Raw genomic sequence first — 23565 nt, 5'->3', positions numbered from 1 at the left:
AAACACTAATTTGAAAGGGTATATGCACCCCTATGTTTATAACAGGGTTATTTACAATAGCCAAATCATGAAAGCAGCCTAAGTGATGTCCATCAATAGATGAAAGGTGAAGGTCCAACACACACACACACACACACACACACACACACACACACACACGACAGACACTAGAATATTATGCAGCTGTAAAAAATGAAATCTTGCCATTTGCAACATGGATAGAGCTAGAGAGTATAAAGCTAAGCAAAGTCAGTCAGAGAAAGAAAAATATCATACGATTTCACTCATATGTGTAATTTAAGAAATAAAACAAATGAGTGAAGGAAAAAGAAAAGAGAGACAAAACAATAAAAAGACTCTTAACTATAGATGGTAACCAGAGAGGAGCGAGTAGGGGGAGGGTGAAATAGGTAAAGGAGATAAAGGGTGTATTTACAATGATGAGCACTAAATGCACAGAATTGTTGGATCACTATATTGTACACTTGAAACTAATATAACACTGTCTGTTAACTATACTGGGATTAAAATTAAAAACAATAAAAATTTTTTTTAAAGAATTTGATTTTGGAAACTTTGTCAGAAATGTCAAAATGTTTGAACACTTGACTAAATAGGATTATGGATTACTGTGAAATATCAGCATTGCTTTAGGACAAAATTACTTTCTTTTCCCTCAAGAAAAATGCAAGTCCATTCCTCATACTTTTTCTTACTAAAAGTACACATTCTATTTTCTTTGCATATAGAAATGTGTTCCTCATTATTTCTAGCAGTTTTAATTACATATATTAGAGTTCTTTTTTTTTAAGATTTTATTTATTTATTCATGAGACACAGAGTGAGAGAAAGGCAGAGACACAGGCAGAGGGAGAAGCAGAGACACAGACAGAAGGAGAAGCAGGCTCCACACAGGAAGCCCAACCTGGGACCTGATCCCAGGACTTCAGGATCATGCCTTGGGCCGAAGGCAGGTGCTAAACTGCTGAGCCACCCAGGGATCCCCCATATATTAGAATTCTTAACCCTTAGAAACTTTAATTCCTAGTGGAAACTAAGAAATAAGAAATTGTAAACTGTTGGCTACATCAGCATTCTTTAGGTTGGCAAATTTAGGAATACATTTCATACTTTCTAGAAGCATATACCCCTTTTAATAGTACAATCTTTCAATGTGGCACAAGCCATGCTTACTAACAAACGCAAAACAAGCATTTTTACTTTCTCTGTAATAAGAAGATAAAAGTAGATAAACCTATGTTCAATATTAATGTTTCAGTATTTTATCTTATTTGGAAATGATCTACATATTTCATCTATGAAATATCTATGAATATCATCATCTATTCATTTCTATCATCTAATTTAACTGAGTAAAACTCTAAGGTTTTAAGTTACCAAGAAGCTTTGTGGAACTATATAGGGAGACAAAAAGATTGCTGAAAAGTTCATTTATAAATTTAATCTTACATCTATTTAATTCACTTGTTCTTAATAATTATATTCAGATTAATTATGAAAACATCATGTCTTGCTGACAAAGTTTGTAACAGAGATAATATGAATTTGATCAGTAAGCTCACGTTGTTGTCTATCTGCATTACATTTAATGTTGCTAACTCTGAAAACATATTTATTTTAATTAAGTCAATACATTTCAAGTAGCTTTTATTTACCAAAGATTATCCTAGATCAGGTGAACTCGAAAAGCATTTTGGGTTAGTTTCTCTTTCTTTCTTTCGTTCTTTTTTTTCTTTTTTTTTTTAAGATTTTATTTATTTATTCACAAGAGACACAGAGAGAGAGAGGCAGAGACACAGGCAGAGGGAGAAGCAGGCTCCATGCAGGGAGCCTGATGTGGGACTCGATCCCGGGTCTCCAGGATCACGCCCTGGGCTGAAGGCGGTGCTAAACCGCTGAGCCATGGGGGCTGCCCTAGTTTCTGTTTCTTAGTTATATTTTTTTCCAAATTTTTATGAATACTAAATACAGAAGCACTTGTTTGTTTAAGCCAATTGTTCATTTTTTAAAAAGATATATTTATTTATTTTAGAGAGAGAGAGAGAGAGAGCACAAGGAGAGATGGAGGGAGAGGGAGAGAATCTTAAGCAGACTCCAGGCTGAGCACAGAGCCTGTCTCCAGCTCCATCTCACAACCCTGAGATCTCACCAAGAGATCTCAGAGCCAAAACCAAGAGTTGGATGCTTAACAGACTGGGCCACCCAGGTACCCCTGTCTAAGCCGATTAAATAGAGCTCTTTCACAAATTAATTTTGGCAATATCCTCTGGAGGTAGAAAAATATCACACATCTACAACATACATATATAGATACACATAAACATACAGACACAAACATAGACCGTACAGTTACCAATATCTGTGGAGATTTTTCATTTGCTCAATTTCCAAATACTTCCTCTCTCTTTTTTTTAACCCTACTAATGAGAAGTCTCTCCCTAAAGTTTCTATTTCAAAGAATGGCTCTTAGGTCCTAGAGAAGAGTGTAGAAAATCTACATCGTGAAGGCACAGAGAAAGTATCCAAGTTTTCTCTGAAGTGGAGTTTTGGTGGCTTATTTGTCTATTATTGGAGGTCTAAGGTAATTTAAATAATTCCTTCTTTTTCTGAATTGCAGGAAAATTCCGTTTCCAACATCCCAATATCTGCAAGTATTTTGAGATGAGTACAAGAGATCTGGGAATTGGTAAAGAGAGGTAGGATTTGAACCACTTATAAGAGTCATATTTCTGGTTTGTATAGAGTTGTACAATATCTGCAAGTATTTTGAGATGAGTACAAGAGATCTGGGAATTGGTAAAGAGAGGTAGGATTTGAACCACTTATAAGAGTCATATTTCTGGTTTGTATAGAGTTGTAAGACAAAAACAGTTGTTTCCAATCCAGTTCTTCCCTAGAAGAACTGGATTACAGCCTGAATATCAAGGGACTGACCCATCTTTCCAGCTAAACTTGCTTCTTCACACCAGGAAAATTTCCAACTAAGATGGGAATCAAAAAATTATGCCTTTGTAAAGTCTGTATAAAATGTTTTAACAAAAGCCTTCTTTCTGAGTATAGAATTCAACTTTGGCTTTTATCAGCCCCTGAACATTAGCCTGCAGCTGATCACTTTAGGGGGCCTAGGAGGAATTTTGGTCATCTGTTTCCTCTGTGAGGTGGGTTATAAATGGACACTAATCTTTGTAAGTCCTCTGTAAATTTGGAAAGATATGCTGAAGTGGAGGTAGAAGGGCTTTATAATTTAAAAGATCTGTTGCTGTCCAGGGGACATGACTTCTTTGGGTGGGGTGTCTAGGATACCTCCACAAAGAAGATTGCATAGGAAATCTGAAGCTGGCTGATTTCAGAGCCCTGGAAAGTCAGAGAGGTAAGAAATAGCAAAGTGAGCCCCATTACCTGTCCTAGATGCTTCTGCTAAATTTACTTTCTGGCTTTCAGTATTTACATGAGTAATCTGTATACTTTGGGCCTAGAGATTAAGCCAGAGTGTTCTTTATAAATCTTGTAAGGAAAGAGAAGTTAAAACAGGCAGATGGGGCCAGGATTTGGGGAAGGGAATTTACATTGGATGTGGATATTAATTTTTGTCTTATTTCTGTTCTTTTATCCTGTAGAGGGAGACTTTAAGGCTAGCTCTTATACCTTGGTGTCCACTTTTTAATCTGGTCTTTCCATTGGTACCAATAAGACCATTGTTTAGGAGGAGAACTCTCTTTTTAAAAAATTCAAATATAAAAGTTTGTCCAGGGGCACCTGGGTAGCTTAATGGTTGAGTGTCTGCCTTTGGCTCAAGTCATGATCCCAAAGTCCTGGGATTGAGTCCCACATTGGGTTTTCTGTGGGGAGCCTGCTTCTCCCTCTGCCTAGGTCTCTGCTTCTCTGTGTGTCTCTCATGAGTAAATAAATAAAATCTTTAAAAAAAAAAAGTTTGTCCAATTTGAAGGATTCATCATATGGCCATTGATGAGTAGGGTCTATTTTTTAAGATTTTATTTATTTATTCATGAGAGATAGAGAGAGAGAGAGAGAAACAGAGAGAGAGAGAGAGACAGAGACACAGGCAGAGGGAGAAGCAGGCTCCATGCAGGAAGCCTGATGTGGGACTCGATCCCATCCCGGGACTGCAGGATTACACCCTGGGCTGAAGACAGGCGCTAAACCACTGAGGCACCCAGGGATCCCTGAGTAGAGTCTATTAATCTTACTAGTAACTCAAATCAATAAGCCTTTTCATGGCTTAACCAAAGATGAAAGAGCCATCCTACAAGACAGTGCAAAATTGCAGACCTCTCAGGATCTAGAAAGCTGGCTCCCAAAGACATTCTAAGAAAGCAAAGGCCTTCATTTTTACAGGTGGTAAGAATGGTATGATGAAAATATTTCTGGTTTCCCACAAGAACATGAGATATCTCCAGATACAGACCCACTAATCTGTGACAGCAGGAAGATGCCACAGTGATGGGATTTTTTTCAGCACTAACAAAACAATGGAAGTTGGGATGGCAAAAGTCCCTTATGGACCAGGACCTCCTATCACAAACTCCCTGAGAGCTGGCACAGTTGGACAAAGAGAATACTGCTTGTGACTTTGTATCTCAGAATCCCCGTCAACTGGCCACCAAAATGCACACCAGTAAATGCACCTTCTGACTGGGAGACCGGTCAGAATATTCTCAGTGGTCACAAAGCCACACTCAGGACACAGAGCAAGATAACAAACAACACAATAGACAGAAAAAGAAAAATAGTGACTATCTCTGGGATGGAAAGGATCAATAAAAAACAAAAGTACTCATTACCAATGTAGAGGCTACTTTTAGGAGCAGGGTTTGAGTAATAGAAACCTGAATAAGGTAAAAGGGCCCACAGTGACCACTGGAATGAATGTGAACAGGCTTATAAGTTAGGCAACCAACCTCAAAATATCTACAAGTCCTAGCAGACCAATAGGCTACTTATAACCAGGCACAGTCCCCAAATAAGGAAAATTCCATACATTCCCATACCTCCTTACTCCCCCTCTTAATTATTGCCCCCCATCACTGCCTCTGGGCAGTCTCTCCTTTGCTGTCCTGCCCACTGCTCCCTTGCAGTGAATTCAATAAATGTCTATCTCCCTCTGTTCTGCCTTGGGTGAATTCTTTGATCAGTTGTCCACAATCAATTCTTTACCAGAGTCACTGTACCAAAGGAACTAGTTCCACAGATATTTTCTCCTGCTAATCTACATTCAGAAAAAGAAAAGTTCACTCATCACTCTTGTTTTAACCAGTCCCTGCAAACAGAACTGGGAGACAAATATGGTAAGAATTCTTACCTTGGGCTGGCCCTGTCAGAGATCCCAGGATTTCAGCTGCTGCAGCCTCACAGCAAGCAAAATCACGCCAGTGAAGTTTGTCCTTCGTGGTCGCCATCTGCAGGGGTGGGAGATTTTTCCCTTCTTGTCTAGGTTCTTTGGCTGAACTAATAATTAAGTTGATGTAAGACAGATCAACAGGACAAAAACAAGTAAAAGTTCAATAACATGTATACCTTCTGTATACAGGGGAGAGACCCAGGAAAACTGAGTAACCCTCCCAAATGGCCAAATGCATCACCTTAAACACCGTCCTCAGCTAAAGACAAAAGAAGATGTTGCAGGGAAGTCAGTTGTGGGAGATTACCAGGAACAAAACAGTAAAAAAAGAGTAAGATGGTAATGCAGATGTAACTCCAGGCCTTCTCCATTGGTAACAGTTACTGGAGATTAAGAAACCACATAGTTTCCTCCTCTTCCTGGTACAGCCAGGGAGACACCCTTACAAATAGAGATTTTTCTTATAAATGTACATGTCTCATAAAAACAGTCACTTCCACTGGGTTTTCAGAATTTCTTGTGTCTGCAGTTTCTTAAAAATAACCAGCTTAGGGGCACCAGGGTCGCTTAGTCAGTTAAGCATATGACTCTTCATTTGGCTTGGGTCACGATCTCAAATTGTAGGATTTAGCCCCAGCTGGATCTCCAGGCTCAGCAGAGAGCCTCCCTCTCCCTTTGCCCCTCTCTCTGCTTGCATGCTCTCTCTCTCAATCAAATATAAAAAGAAAATCTTAAAAAAAATAAATAACCAGCTTAAAACACTGAATATACCAAAGAGGCATATTTTGGGGTGGTATATTTTGCTTCCTTTCTATAAATGTAAATATATATATGTATATACTTACACATATATGTGTGTGCATGCTGCAGATACATACACATGGAGCAGGAAAGATGAAAATACTAATAACTCACCAGAAAGTCATAAAGATCATTTAAAATGAGAAACATTTGAGCTATAAAAGGTGCACAAACCTTTTCTGAAATTTCCTTATCTAACTAAAACAGAGCACCTGGAATGTACAGCTAACATTAACTCCCCTTTGGGGAATTTTCCTGTTTGTGAGTAAACAAACTCTTAGCACCAGTAGTTGAGAATTCAGCTGCCGAAAATTGCCCTCAAGGGGAGTTTCCAGCCAGGAAGGAGATGGCCTATTAATATCAGGATGAAAAAGCCCAGTAGAATCTTGCATACATTCCCACTGAAGCTCCTAACTACCCACACCCTTTTCCCCATACTAAGCTGCTAGATAAACTATTGTGACTGCTCCCACATGTATGTAAGTAAATCTTTTCCCCTGTAAAACTGGCAATTGTCAGTTAATTCACAGGTCACCATACCCCCAATCTGACCTAAGTTGGTAGAGAAAAATTTTCCCCCAACAAAAAGCAAATGATAGAGCAAGTGAGACAAGATGTTAATGGTAGGTGAATTTAGGAATAGTGTATATAGGTGCTCTCTGTACTATTCCAGCAAATATCTGGAAGTTGGAAATTATATCTAAATAAAAATATAAGGAAAATACAAACTAAACAAAAAAACAGAGCTACTCATCTAAATATTATCTATAACAAAAAAGGGTAAATTTATTAAATAAATTTTTATGTATCCATTCAATGTTATCATACAATCATCAAGTTGATGTTTTAAAAAATGTCCCATAACATGGAAGATGTTACACAAATGTTCCTTCTTAAAAAAGATTAGAGGGGTGCCTGCTGGCTCAGTCAGTGGAGCATACAACTAACTCTTGATCTTGGGGTCATGAGTTTGAGCCCCACATTGGGTGTAGAGATTACTTAAAAAAAATTACATCAGGGCAGCCCTGGTGGTTTAGCCGTTTAGCGCCACCTTTAGCCCAGGGCGTGATCCAGGAGACCCGGGTGGAGTCCCACATCAGGCTCCCTGCATGGAGCCTGCTTCTCCCTCTGCCTGTGTCTCTGTCTCTGTCTCTGTCTCTCTCTCTGCCTCTCATGAATAAATAAATAAAATCTTTTTAAAAAATTACATCAAAACATTCCATGCAGGATAATCCCAATTACTTTATGTGTTTGTCCCAGATGTCAACTAAGGTAAGAAGATACTCTGTATTGAGGTGGGAGTGGGTATGGAGAAGGAGGTACTACATTTCTCCTTGTCTTCTCTGGCTCCAAACTTTTGCTTTTGATAAATTATTTGTGTACAGATGCTATATCTCTTCTTTAGAGCATGGTCCCCAATAGAAGTCACATCTCCTTTTTCTTAATTTCTTTCTAAAGCATAAAAGACATGTGTTAGGCAAATAAAAGTCCTATGAACAAAAGAGACACCTCCACATCAATGCAGAAAAGAAAGAAAATTGATTTAGTACTTGTGATACTGTGATTCCTAAGAAATATATATGACCAAAATATATTTCTCATATATATTTGGTCTTTGTCCACTGTTCCTGGCTCACACATCTCCCTAAACCCTTGGAATTTCCTAAGTGTGGAGAGTGATATAGGTGTCTTTGTTATGTTAATGAGATGACTTTTGAGAGCACTTAAGGATGAAGTCTGGTGGCCAATGGAGCCAATGATGTGATTATAGATTTGGAACTTTCAATCCCACCCCAACTACCTCCTGTAGGGTAGGGAAAGGGAGTAGGTGCTGGAGGTTGAATCAATCACCAATGGCCAATAATTCAATTAATCATAAATGTTTCATAAAGCCTCCATTAAAACTCAAAAGGATGGGGTTTAGAGAGTTTCCAGGTTGGTGAACATGTGGAGATTGGAGAGAGTGACAAGCTTAGAGAAAGCATAGAAACTCCAACCCCTTTCCCCATACCTTACCTTAGCATTTCTTCCATCTATAGGAAATTAAACCCAAGTAGGAGGTCATGGGAATCTGATTTATAGCTAGTTGTTTAGAAGCATGGGTAACAGTCTGGACTTAGGACTGGCTAGTGTCTTAAGTAGGGGGAGTGGATAGGTAGCAAGCAGTCTTGTAGAACTGAACCTATAGTCTGTGGAATCTGAAATTATCTCCTCCAGGACAATAGTTCCAGAATTGAGTTAAACTCTTGGACATCTTGCTGGTGTCTGAGAATTGCTTGGTGTTGGGACATGCTCTCACTGCCAAATACACATATTGGAATTGAGTCCAAGGATCTAATTTACTACTCAGTAAGCCAATAGAGTAGTACATGCACATAGGTAGCCTATGAGTATGAAGTTATAATAAAATTTCACATAATTAATTGAATAAAGCAGAAGAAAGCATAATTAAACTCCTCTTATCTACTTCAGAGACAAATAGTTACTCAAGATAGTCTGCTAGGTTAACTTCAGAATTTGTGTGGAACTTTCAAGGGGGTATGAAGCCCAGATTTGGGAAACATCTTTGCATAGGGAAATAGGAGATGAGGTTTATCTAGCCTTGGAGAGATTTATCTATCTTCCCAAATGTTACAGTAGGGAATCAAGGACTCCTTTGTTTTAAAGAGACCCTTTCAAGGAAGAAGGAGAAGGGAATAATTTTCTTCTCCTTTACAAGCAGAGAAAAACCACATTTTATTTATCCTAACACACATGCAGCAGCTTTACAGATTCCGGAATGCTGTGTATGAAGGATGAGACTGCAAGATAGTGGCACCTGGCAAAAAACTTAAAGTTGAATTTTAGATGTCCTTGTTAAATTCTGTGGGCCACACCAATGACTGAAATTCTGCACTGATGACCTCCATCTCCAAAGGCTATGGCCTCCTGTCATATTTTTATATTCCCTTTTCACACTTCCTATTTCTCCTCTTTAGACACCTTCCTTCTCTAGATTTCCCTAGTAAATTCAATTTCCCTTGTATTATTATGCAGAACAATTTTGTTTCCCAACCACTAACTAGGCTCTGGCACATGAGACATTTCCACTCCTAAATGCTTTAACAACTGTGGGCATTGACTCCAGGTCCCACTCTTTATCTGCAGAGAATAATGGACAGAGGCTTTGCAATTTCAGTCTTTTCCCTTCTTCCTTTCTCACTAGCATCTGGAGAAAGAGAGAAGTAAAGATACATTGCTCAACTGCTAATAGGAGTTATGCTATTGTAGGAGCCAAGGACAGGTTGCCCCAAAACAGGCTACCTTGGATGTCAATTATTTGAAAATAATCAAGGCCCAGAAGGCTCAAGAAGAAACTCTGATATCTCTTCCAACTGCCTGGAAAGAATAGAAGACTTGCTCCAAGACGAGAACCATCACCATAGATAATTATATTATAATATGAATTAGGGATTGTAGAGAAGTTTAGCAAAGTGTGTTTGTTAAAATTCCTATATCCCATTATATCTGCATGACTCAGCAAACATTTGTTTACCATTTAGACTTTTTCATCTTAATTGTATTTTTTCCCTTTGAAGTCCCAGACTCCTACCTCTTTCTCCTTAGTACAGAATGAGATATATACCTAATTTTGCCTGGTTTTGGAATTTCATGTCTGTGTGGATTCCCCTCATGTAGAAAATTAAATTTGATTTTCTCCTGTTAATCTGCCTCGAGTTAATTTAATTCTTAGTCCAGTTAGAAGAATATTTAAAAAAAAAATTATTTTTAAATAATCTCCACACCCAACATAGGGCTCGAACTCATAACCCCGAGATCAAGAGTTGCATGCTCTACCAACAGAGCCAGCCAGCTGCCACTAGTTGAAAGAACCTTGAACAGTGGAAAATTCCTTTCTCCCCAACATGATCTTCACCTTCATATCCCCTCAGAAGGCAGAAATATCTATATTTGTGTTTAGTTTTGAATTATTATTTTTCTTTGATTTTTCATATTTCTTTGTTCTCAGATACTATTTTTATTCATATCTAAAAATTGAGATATATCTTTTATTTGCTAACAAGTGATGATACTTTTATATGAAATTAGCAAAGATTTTTGTACGACCAGAGGGGTTAAGAAATATGTTGTCAATGCCTAGCTGAATAAAAAATGGGACTGATAACTGTATTCAAGGCTCAATTTTAACCTAAGTTTGGAGTCCTAATGCTCTTAAATTGTCTTCAAAAATTGTGTATCCTGGGCAGCCCAGGTGGCTCAGCGGTTTAGCGCCTCTGCCTTCAGCCCAGGGTGTGATCCTGGAGTCCTGGGATTGAGTCCCACGTCCGGCTCCCTTCATGGATCCTGCTTCTCCCTCTGCCTGTGTCTCTGCCTCTCTCTGTGTGTGTGTGTGTGTGTGTGTGTGTCTCTCATGAATAAATAAATAAAATCTTAAAAATATATATTAAAAAATTGTGTATCCAAAAGCACAGAGATAGAGCTATAGAAAATATAAATTATATAAAGTAAGTAATAGCCACTGAGGAATGACCACATATAGATAAAGCTGTCTTTCTTATTGTCACTAATACAGGTGCAAAATAACTGCCTGTCACATGCCAGAAAGTGCTGTCAAAAGATTAGAGAAATTATCAGAGTTTTGGAATAGATCATAGAATTTTCAAGGCTAGAGGAGGTCGGTGTGACTCATTCCATGCTTCATGAAGGACTCACAGCAAGATGTTGACCATCAATCTGTTAAAAGCCTCATGCTGACTTTTAGGAGAGCTATTTATCTTCCTTCAAAATAGAATTCAGTTAAGGAATGCAACAAAGCATATGAGTTTAACCAAATACATAACATAGTCAAAACCCTGAAATTCAGAAGCGCATGTTCTGGACATTATCATGTCTCCACGATGATCTGCAGGGAATCTGCATATTGAAAAATGTGGGAAAGTCCTGGACTTAGATATCAGTTACAATAGTGAAGAGAAGAGAGTTAATTATGCCGATGAATTGTATTAGTTGCTCAGGCTGCCATAACAAACCTAGCACAAAAGTACAAAGGTCCAACTACTTCTTTGGGTGTTTATTTTCTTATGAAGGCTTCTATGTCACATAAAACTTAAATAAATCTGTATGCTTTTCTTCTGTTTAAAAATTTTTTTTTCTGGCACACCTGGGTGGCTCATTTGGTTAAACAATCAACTTTTGAATTAGGCTCAGGTCATGATCTCAGAGACATGAGATTGAGCCTGGTGTGGGGCTCCACTCAGTGGAGAGTCTGCTTGGGATTCTCTCCCTCTTCTTCTCCCTCTGCCCTCCCCCCTACTCAATGTGAGTGTGCACATGCTCTCTCTTTTTCTCTTGCTCTCTCTCTTTCTAAAATGAATACATAAATCTTTAAAAAATGAGATAAATAAAAATTTTAAAATAATTAAAAAGTTTCTTAGTCCAATCCAACAGAACTGAATTGCTTCTGTTGCTCCAACTTGTCTCTATCAATTTTGTAAAGTTTTAGACACTCTAGGTTATCTACCTGCTTTCCAATCTTCTTTATCTTTTCTAGCAGAGTTTGTTTCCTACTAAAAAGACTGAAAATGGCAAACTATCACTGCCCTGACTCTACTGCACTTAGGACAAGGACATATCACTCCATTCTGGTCCCATTTCTCTGAAAAGTACTGATTTTTGTTGTTGTTTTAGCAGGCAGCTTACTTGGGTGGAACCAAACTTCAAACTTTGTCTCCCCCATAATGTGTGTATATCTGAAATCATTCAGTTTTTTTAGCCTTACCTAGGCTGCTTAGAGCCTTCCCCGTGTATGCATGGTTTAGGCCCACCAAAAAATTGGGACAGAGCTCATATGCAGAATGTGAGGTTCCCTCCCAGGTTCTCTCCTTGTTGGGATGTTTCCTTTTATTTTCCTGCTGTTGTGGTCCCTCCAAACTCTATCCTCTGGTTCCCCAAGCCAATAAAATTGTGGATTTCAATGCAAGAGGTTCTAGCCACACTGACTAGGGCTTTTCCTCAAGCTAAAAGTCTTTGAAAAATGGAGAAACTCACCCAGTGCAATTTTCCTTTTCCGACTGTTGACGACCCAATTTCTAACTGCTTTTGGTCTCCAATGCCTCTAGGTAGTTGTTTATTTTTGCTCAGAGTTTATAGGTGTCATATGCAGGAGGATTGGATTGGGAAAAGCTAGTTCACACTTACTTTATATTTCTCTTTCAAAGACAAAAGAAATACAACAATGGACTCACCATTCATTTTCAGGTATTCAATCTTATTAAATACATAATATAAAGAGGATCAAAATCTGTATAGAAATTGCTTAATCTTCCTTTTTACAAAATATCCTCATTCTTTAAAGAATTGCTAATATTGAACGTGTTCATTTTTACCAATAGGCTAATGAAAAATGTCCTTGTCTACTATATGTAAAGCAGAAAAAACTACTGATTTTTCTTATCTATAAAGTAAATATTGTTAATGATCAATTGTCTCCCACTTGGATTGACTTCACTAATTTAGGGTCTTGCTCAATATTTTATCATCAATAGCAGCCTGGAAAAGTATGACCACTTAGTAAATTTTTAAAATAAACTTTATCCAATGAGTAATGTCTACCATTAATGGAGCCATTCTCTCTGCAATTGGGAAATTGGGAAAGTATAGTTTCAGTTCAAACTTTAAGATGCAATAAATCTTACCTAACAGACCTCTCAGAAACACAAAGTAGTCTATATTATTCTTTTCAGTAGCCAGAAATCAATAAGTTCAAGAGAACAGCTATAAGAACAATACATATGGTAGAAATAGCAGAATGTGATCCTACCTGGAAGAGGCTAAAGATATCATCTTTTCTCATTTCCCAGCAATTCAAAATGTAGCTCCTGCCATATAATTATGCATTAATAATATTCTTAAGATTATGACAAAAGATTCGCATTTTACATGAGTAGTCATGCTGAATAAAGTAACAAACATTGTGAAAGTGAAAAGAGTAAAGGTCAAAAGCAGAGCACGTTTATTTAGTACCCTGCAGGTTGCTGGCATACTTGAGGTGATGGTGATAGAATCCTGGCCCTTATGATGATGTATCAGTGCTAACCAACTGACAGATGACCTTTTCTATATTGGCTTCCATTTATTGTTTTTGCAGCTGGTTAAACAGCAGTGTTGTAACACAGGCCACTGTGAATCCACAGGAAAGTGATTATAGGCATGGGGGAAATGTTTTTCTTTGAAATTTAAACTAGTTTGGCTGTATGAATGAGAACATTTGATGAGAAGACTTTAAACACTATATTTGTCTGATGATGCAGTGTCAGAGATGGCCTCCTTTTAGAAACCATGCATTATTTATCCAACACCTGGAAAACAAGCTTCTGAAACTTTCTTCCAGTACATACAGGTTTTGTCCACAAAATAGTAACTGCAGTCTATACACTCAGCTTCTCTCTCAGCTCTTTGTATCTGGGAAATGACTATACTTCAGAGATATATCTTATCCAATCTGCAGATTTTTAAAACAAATGAAACAATATTTTAAAATACGGAGAGTTTTCTCTAAAAATTTTTCAAAAACACATAAATTCAAACCCAGATTTCCATCTTCCCTTGAAACCAGAAGAATCTGGCAACACAGAATTCAAATTCCTGCAGAAGAACACTAGTTGAGCTGAGTATTTGCAATTCCCAGAGGACCTATGCTCCCCATTCAGCTCACCTCATTCATTTTCCTGACCTGCTCGGTCCCTAGAGGAATTGAGTTTGAGATCTAGGCCTTAAGTGATTGAAATACTATCTTGTAAAGATTATCCACCAGTGGATATAAAGATGAAGTTGCTATAGATAAGGCCCAGTGATCTTTGAGAAATAATCCAATATATAGGAGATCATAGAGTGACCACTCTTTAATCAACCCCCTACAGAGAATATGTAGGCTTTGCTAAAGTGGCTTTTCAGCATGCCAGGCAGACGCTAATTTTTTTTATTCACCTATATACAAATGAATAGTTGAATACTTTTTCAATGTATTTTATTTTTATTATAAGATCTAGGAATTCGCTATTTTTGCCAATCATATATTACCAGTATGAAATGAAAGTAGAAATGTCTGTAATCTCTAATTTAAGAGTGGTGAGAGAATTTGGAGAAATTTAAAACAAGAACAGAAAGTTATCAGAACATCAAAAAGTTCAGCTTGTCAAGAGAATAGGTACAAACTATATGAAAGGAGTAACTTCTGATCAGTTCTGATAGACCAACCTAAAAATGATAATCTGTATTATTCACTTGCTCTCATTTAGTCATCAAGACAATCTTATGATAATAGATTGTAGATGTTCTCTATTACCACATAAAAAATTACCCCAAAACTTAGAAGCTTAAAACAACAAGCAGTTACTGTTTGACTACCTCTAAATAAGACTTGGGAAAACCTATAATTACCAAACTAAAATATTGATATGTACATTCCCTTCGATTTGTTCAGATGGTGGCTTATGCAAATGTCCTCCAAAATATACACTACCCATGAAAAAAATACCGGTAAGGTAAGTTTTCGAAAGTTAACATCATACCACAGCTAGGAATGTTTTCCATGTGAACTACTTCCCCCACCCATCACAAAGCTGTTCTTAAAATGGATCCACATCCTTGGCAGGCTAGAGCTTCACTGTTCTCTTCACTTTCTTTCTTTTCTTTGCTTTACTTTTTTCCTCTATTTGTCTCATTCCCTCTTCAAACAAAACTAATTTTAAAATATTGCTTGAGTTTTATGAACCCAATTTTGCTCTTGGGATATTCTATGTGAATTAAGAAAATAAAATATATCCTATTTTTATACCAACATTTTGGAGGAAATTAAAACCACACTATAACAACACATACACACACACACACACACACACACACAAACCCTGATAAATTGCTATTATAGGCTCTTCTATAATGTAAATTAAATAGTTGACTGTAGCACACATAGAACATCTGCTAACCCAAATTAAAATGAAGGAGGAACTAAATTAGAATTGCTTTTTCCAACTAATCATCAAGAAGATGAAAAATATTATGAGTCAGATATTCTCAATGTTTTAAGGCATTGCCTATTAGTAAGCTTAGTACAGTAAATTGAAGCAATAACTAAGTAGTGTCCTGGGGACCTGAAAGAGTTAATGACTGTGGCTGCCTAAGTGCTTAATTAACAGCTGGGTAGAGTTATGAGGCAACTCTAATTCAGTAATAACAACAGGTACAGCTTTGTTCACAATCCCAAGCCATGGTCTTTTTTCTGGAATTGAACCTATTTTATGCTTTCTTGCTTTTATTACCTGTTATCAAATTTATTATTTCAATATACATATTATAAAACAGTGGTCAGTGGAAAACTATGGAAGGCAGAAAATAATTCTTAGAAACTTCTCATTCTCAAAAAATTGAAATGGTAATTTGAATGCCTGGCAGAAAGGGACAAAATATAATGCTTATTTCTCTACAGAGAACAGCCCATTGCTAGTTTCTCTCTCCCCTTCCTTGGCTCTCCGCACTGACTCATGTAATTATCATTAAGGATGACAAGATTTGCTTGCGACCTTGATGACTTGACTTTCCTCTTAAACTTTTTTTCACCATCAAAGAAGAAGCACTATCCTGGTCTTTTCAGTAGCACATACATCAAAATTGGAGCGAATCTCAAAGATGAGATTAGCATGGCTCTATCTCAAAATGACACGAAAACTATTGAAGTACTCCACACTTTTTACATTGCTGAAAATTAAATGAATGGTTTGTAATAATTGGAATTGTTTTCAATTGTGTGTAACAGGAAACTTAAGAAATGTTTAAACAAACAATGGTGTAATTTTTTTGATTCTTCAAAGAAGCTATCAAAGATCCAGTTAGCTTTCTGCTCTAGCATCTCTAAGGTATAGCTCTTATCTCAAGATAGCTCTTCTCCTTCCACCTTACATCTATCATCTAGGAGGAAATAAGAAGGAAAAAAGACAAAAGACATAAGACATGCACCAGCTTAGACGGCTTTCAGAGACCTTTCCTAAATATCCCACGTGGTAGACTTACGCAGTATCACCTTGGCCAGAACTGTGTTGTATGTCATCCATCCAACCTGCTTCAAGAAAGCCCTGTAAATCAACTAATTAAGCTATATCTATTGCCACCAAAACTAAAATAGAGTTCTGTTCGTGAGGAAGAAGAGGGAAACTTTTATCAGACAGGCAACTGCCATTATCTGCTAGTTGACATGAAAGAAAGATGTGAGGATATCACAATGAATGCAGAGGAGGAAGGCAAAGAAATTAAAACAATTTTAGAGAACAAAATAAAATGAAGAACAAACAGGACTTGTCCAATAATTGAAGTTCCTGTGGGGAGCTCCCAATAGCAGTTAGTATATATTTAGTGCTTACCACACTCTAAGTATTATTGCAGATAATTAATATAGATGCTTTCATATGGTAACTCATTTTTCACAATAATCCTTGTAGATAGATATTCACCGTTTGTTTCTTGAAACTGTTTATTTTCCATCAACCTCATTTCCATTTTTTTGCCTTTGCTGAAGAGCATCTTAAGACCACTCAGGAGTTGTTCCTACCTTTTCAGTGGCCTGAGCAGTGGGAGCTGCAGACCAGTCTTCAGTGGCCGGCTAACCACTCCCATCTTTGTAAGGAACTGCTGAATAGGCACAGAGGACACCTTCATGCCTTTGGGCAGCCTGCAACCCCAGGTTGTATAGCAGTGAACTCAGGAGCTGAAACAGTCCATTCACCCTGAAATTCCTCCTTGGTCATGGCCATTTCAACCGTGGCCTGCTCCTCCTTTTCAGCCTCTTCAGGCTCTCTGCAGAAGGAGAGATCAGGGAGGCCTCCCATGAATGTTCATAGGAGATGGTGCCAGGCATGTGCAGAACTTCCCAGGCCAGCATCCACCACCTCCAGCCCACTGAGTGATCTCCCTTGCTGTTGCATGGGATGGCAATGCCCACACAGTGCAGAGGAGAGACTGCGTTACACAGAGTGATGATGGTAGGTGGATTAACATAAGACATCTCCGTGAGAGGCTGGTGGTCAGCCCTGGGATCAGTAACCTCCTAAAGACACTGGGAAGGCTGCCTGGATCTGGTTAGTGGAGGTTTCAAGAGTGAAGCAACTGGTAATAGGAGAGGTTCCAATGGCAGCAACCAACTTCAGCGTAGCCCATGAGCCAGTACTCCTGGAAGATATGATGTTCATCATTGGAGTTTTCAATGGTGACAATGGCCTGAGCTGCCTGCAGAAGCTTCTAACAGGTTCTCTTCAGACTTATGATGTAGATGCCATCACTTTTCCTTTTGTAGATGGACTGATCTATTTGGAAGTCAAGATTGGTGCCACCTAAAGTGGGTTCCTGCTGCAAGGAATTTGAGGACGTCCTCCTCCCTTTGCAGGATGTCGAGGCTCTAGATATTGTAAAAGTTTCTCATTGAGTTATAATGGGAATATAGAACAAAGCCCTATGTTTCCTTCCCCTGGGTAGTACGGAAAAGGTGTTTTATCACCATTTTAGTGATGAGGAAAAAAAGCCATTTGCTCGTGATAAAGAGAAAATAAGCTGAAGAGCCAATTCTCAAATGTAGGTGTTAGAATCTACAGTCTTAGCACATATGCCCCAATGCTTTACATTAGGGTGACCAAAGTTACTGGGCTTAGCACAGTTAGTCTTGAGGTCCAATACACCCCTCATTCCCAGGCACCCTGGGATGGTTGGACACCCTATATCCCAGAGTTAATCCTGTTATTTTTTGTACTAGGAAAATTTTCAATGCTAAAATTAACACATAGTCTTAAAGAACGATGAAAACATAATGACTACAAATATTTAATGGTTTTCATAATATTTTGTCTTAAATTTAGAAGATAGGAGACACAATATGTCTGAATGGTGAAGAAATATTTATCCAAAGTTGACAATTCTTTAAGTTTCACTTCATGAATGTGAGGATATTTTTATGGTCACAGAAAAGGCAATTTAGAAGTCACTTTGGTTTTTAAATTGAGTAATCAATTTATTAATTTACAGGTTCTAATTTCATCCTTAAGCATTTAACTTCAGCTTACAAATCTCATTTCATTATAAGTCTAGCAGATTTGAACTGTCACTTTTAATGGCCTTCAGTTAATACTTGGTTACATTCTCAAATGTAGTTAATTAAACTCTTTTAAATGTTTTAAACAGGGTTTAGAAATTTAATATATTGACTTTCTTTTAAGTCCTTCAATTGTCTAAATGCCAAACCTTCCCAAGTAATTAAATCATTCTTATGAACTAAATTAGTTAAACTTAAAAATATGATGAAACTTACGGTCCACTAAATGTTCTAATACTATATATAAAGAGTAAAATTTCTACTTAAATTCATAAATTTAAATCAACTACTCAGTTCTACATTTTATTTATTTATTTAAAGATTTTATTAATTTATTTGACAGAGAATGCCAGAGAGCACAAGCAGCGGGAATAGCAGAGGGACTGGGAGAAGCAGGCTCCCCACTGAGCAGGGAGCCCTATGCAGAGCTCAATCCCAGGACTCTGGGATCATGATCTGAGCTGAAGACACCTGTTTAACCAACTGAGCCACCTAGGTGCTCCCAGAATTGAACACTTTTTAATAGGTTTTGTAAGTTTCTCTCTCTGTCTCACCTTCCCACATGAGTAGGTGTGTATATTTGCATGTGTGTGATTGTGTATATTTGTGTGCATATTTGTGTATAAGTGTATTTGTATCTATATTTGTTATTATTTGACTGTATGTATGTGTGTGAATGTGTATACACATGTACATGGAGGTGGTAGTGGGAGAATGACTCCCAGTATTTTCAGAGAGAGCTGATAGACAGAATGCGTATCAATAATAATACTAGTTATTTTAAAATAGTGGAATTTAGGGACATTTGCTGCTTTTTACTTAAAGTTTTTCTCTATTTCTAGAACAAGTGTCACTTTTAAAAGAAAAGAAAAAGAAAATCTATTTTATATTTTTAAGATTTTTTTCTTTCTTTTTAGGGAGAGAAAGAGTGCAAGTGGGAGAAAGAGAGATGGAGAAGGAGAGAAAGAGAATCTTAAGCAGGTTCTACACTCCACACAGAACCCGAATTGGCGTTCCATCTCATGACCCTGATATTGTGACCTGAGCTGAAATCAGAGTAGCTGCTTAACTGACTGAGCCACCCAGGTGCCTCTAGACCATATTCTTCAGTCAAAAGAGAAGGTTCAGAATAATACATACATTTTGGGGAAAAAACTTGAATAAAAATTTAATGTGCTATGAATATAGATGGGTCTTAAAAAATACATACCATATCTGGGATGGGTTTGGAATTGGAGGCTGGAAATATGTAATACGTAGCTGCTTAGAACAGGAATATGAATATAAACAAAAAAGGAGTTTATTTTGGTTATATAAATCCAGGGTCTAAGCTCTTTCTAAGCTTGGACCCACCATCTTTCAGGTGTGTGTCTCATATTCACAGTCACAAGATTGTTGTTTTAACTCCAGGCATTACCTCCAAATTCTAGTCCTGAAGAAGATAAAAGAAAATGTGTTCCAGATTTATCTCTTTCTCAGGGGAAAAAACAGCTTTGCCAGAAGTCTTTCCCAGTAAGCTTATATCCCATTGGCAGAACTATGCCATGTGATCACACAGCGGCAAGAAACCTGGAAAACCTAGCCTATCAGTCAGCACATCAATCCCCCAAACATAACAGAACTTTTTGACATTAGAGGAGAAAAGATATTTTATATATGTACTCACATACTATTTCCATTTTTATAATAGGAATGTACTTATATAGTGTGTGATTTTTAATTTATAAAGAATTTATCTATACAATGAGTGGAGGAAGGCCATTCCAGATAGAGAAAATTGTCTGATTTAAAATACTAAATATGTGGAAAATATTTCTAGTATAATAGTTTAAAAACTGGTTTGGGGTGCTTGCGTGGCATAGTAGGTTGAGTAGACTGTTGGTTTCAGATCAGGTCGTGATCTCAGGGTCCTAAGATCAAGCCCTGCAACAGGCTTCATGCTGAGCACAGAGTCTAGTTAAGACTCTCTCCCTCTTCCTCTGCCCCTCCCCGCTGTGGGCTCTCTTTCTCTCAAATAAATAAATAAATAAATAAATAAATAAATAAATAAATCTTAAGGGGGAAAAAAAAACTGGTTTGATTGTTATTATGGCATTCACTCACTTCCAGGCAATTAAGAAACTAGCTGAAGACAATCGAGCACCAGCCCAAGTGAAAAAAAAATCCGTATTTGCACATCATACACAAATTAGTTTATTTTAAAATAGTAACATTAGATCAAAGCTTGAAAATGGCAAAAATTTACCCTCAATTACTCTATACAACTGTTTTTTATTTTATTTCTTTTAAGTGAATATTTTTTCAATTTTATTTATTTAAGTAATCTCTGCACTGTATGTGGGGCTCTAACACATGACCCCGAGATCAAGAGTCATGTGGTCTTCCACCTGAGCCCACCAGGCACACCCTACAATGATTTTTAAATTTAAAAGATTTTCTTTTTTCTTTTTTTTTAAAGATTTTATTTATTTATTCATGACACACACACACACACACACACACACAGAGGCAGAGACACAGGCAGAGGGAGAAGCAGGCTCCATGCAGGGAGCCTGACCGGGGACTCGATCCTGGCACCCCAGGATCACACTCTGAGCTGAAGGCAGACACTTAACCGCTGAGCCACTCAGGAGTCCCAATTTAAAAGATTTTCATCCTTCTATTCCCTGTCTTTCTGTGTACATGCTTTACCTATCTGTAATTTCAAAGAACTTTCATCTTTGTAACCTGGAAATCAATTATTACAGAGAAGAAATAATGCAAACTGTTTTTCTTATTTGCATAAACAAATAAAGAGATACAAAGCAGTGAGTCTAGGAGAATAAACCCAAGCATTGGAAGAGGAGGCTTCAGAAGGTGAGGCTCTGGAAATAGATGGTGCACTCTGGTTGGAGGAAGCAGCTGCCTGAGGAGGAACAGGGTGAACCTTATAGCCTAGAGCTGACAAGAGGCACTGAGGTTATGAAGGATGAGTCAGAAGCCTGAGCTGGGGAAATTCAGAGGATGTGGGGACAAAGCAAGATCCTCATCTCAACTATTGACTTCTGGAGGGAGGTAGTTCCCTCTGACCCTTGTGTGTTTGGGGGAAATTCTAGAGTATGGCACAAAGTAAGCAAGGAGATTGCATAGGACAGAGAAAAAAGTCCTATGATTGCAATAAAACTTTCACACGTCTAGGAGTGAAAATTAAATTAAATTAAATTAAATTAAATTAAATTAAATTAATTAAATGACATTGCAAAGTCTCCAGCAATGTACCTTGAATACAATAGATCTTCAAAAATGTTAGTCCCTTCTGCCCCCCTGGCTTTGATGGCCCCTTGGTGCCTGTACTGTGCTTCGCATTTGTTAAGTGTTCACTAAGAACATATTATATGACTGAGAATTGGACAGGTGGCCACAGATTGATCATCCTAGGAGATAACATTTGTTCAAGATGCCTTTCAGATTTATAATCCTAGCTTTCTCTATATCATAGTCTTTTCCCAGTATCTCCTGAGCTGATTTCTCTGTCTCAACTATCTTCCAGAGAGAGCAGGAATCTGCTTGTTTTATGGAGCTCACTACCCTGTAGTCTATGGGATCTCTTTCCTTGTTGATGTTCTAATCCAGTACTTCAGATTTGTCTGTCACTTGCTGGTGGTTTCACAGTGCCTCTCTCCCTCACACCAATGCTATCCCTAATTGTGCTGCTCCTTGTCCTCTATGGAGACACCAGCCATGGCATCAGGCTTGGACGAAGCAGAGGAATCCATCCTAACCACTGGCCTGGGGCCAGCAGTCCTCTGGTGTGACAGAAAGCTATCTATACAACAGGGAAAAGACAGTGTCTTCCAGAAATGGTGCTGGTGAAACAGGGAAACCAAAGGGAGACCTCCATGAGGAAAAAAAAAAGTTCTTTTTCCTTTGCTTCTTTTCGGTTTCTATTCTTGCTAAGACCTTCACCCTCATCCACTCTACAGATACCTCTTAATATAAATAGCATATGTCCTCCTTGTAAGGGACAAGGAGTTAATGATTTTTCTAGAATAGAAAACATCTAAGGAAGGATTGGGTGAGAATGCCTCAAAGAAGCTACCATAAACATATTCTAGACCACCTGCATTAGACATCTTGATACCAAGTTCCCCTGGCTCCAAGGAACAACACCTAGGCCCTCATCTTTGGTCTAACTGGTTCCTGGATGCCTGAGAGGACATGTGCACTAGATCACCATCTTCAGTGGCAACTCCCAGGCACCCAAACAAAAATGCGACTCATTCTCTCTTTCTTTCTGAAACTCCCAGAGGATATGTCTGTATCTGCTCTCTCTATATCTTTAATAAACTCTGCTTTCACTTCCTTCTGGCTCATGTTTGATTTCCATCCTGCGTGAAGCCAAGGACCCTCTTGGCTGGATCCATGGGACTGACTCAGAAATTTCAACATGGTTCTCAGACCTGGCCTGCCTGCATCACTTGGAAAATTGGACAGCTATATGTAAAAAAAGGAAAGAAGAAAAAGGAAACAAAAAAGAAACTGGACCACTTTCTTACACTACACACAAAAATCAAATTGGATTGAAGACCTAAATGTGAGACCTGAAACCATAAAATTTCTAGAAGAAAAGATAGGCAGAAATGTCTGTGACATCAGCTGTAGAAACATTTTTTTCTAAAGGGTATTTCTTCTCAGGCAAGGGAAACAAAAGCAAAAATAAATAGTTGGGGGCAGCCCGGGTGGCTCAGCACTTTAGCGCCGCCTTCAGCCCAGGGCCTGATCCTGGAGACCCAGGATTGAGTCCCACGTCAGGCTCCCTGCATGGAGCCTGCTTCTCCCTCTGCCTGTGTCTCTGCCTCTCTCTCTCTCTCTCTGTCTCTCATGAAAAAAATAAATAAAATCTTTAAAAAAAATAAAAATAAAAAAATAAACAGTTGGATTACATCAAAATAAAAAGCTTTTGCACAGAGGAAAAAGCATCAACAAAATAAAAAGGCAACCTACTGAATGGGAGAAGATATTTGCAAATAATATATGTGATAAGAGGTTAATATTCAAAATATATAAAGATTCATATAATTCAGCACACACCAAAAAAACCCACAAATAATTTGAATGAAAAATGGGCAGAGGACCTGGATAGATATTTTTCTGAAGACATATGGATGGCCAACAGACAGATCAAAAGATGCTCAACATCACTAATCATCAGGGAAATGCAAATCAAAACCATAATAAGATATTACCTTACACCCCTCAGAATGGTTAGTAT

General features: G+C 37.9%; 1 pseudogene; it reads right to left on the bottom strand.

The window, feature by feature from the left end:
• The window catches only part of LOC140622354 (small ribosomal subunit protein uS2-like), a 42274-nt pseudogene extending 25037 nt beyond the window's left edge, over positions 1-17237 (bottom strand).
• Between the last annotated feature and the right edge of the window lie 6328 nt (positions 17238-23565).

Source organism: Canis lupus, chromosome 31, assembly GCF_048164855.1.
Source record: "Canis lupus baileyi chromosome 31, mCanLup2.hap1, whole genome shotgun sequence".
NCBI classification, from domain to species: domain Eukaryota; kingdom Metazoa; phylum Chordata; class Mammalia; order Carnivora; family Canidae; genus Canis; species Canis lupus.
This window is presented reverse-complemented; position numbering and strand designations above follow the sequence as displayed.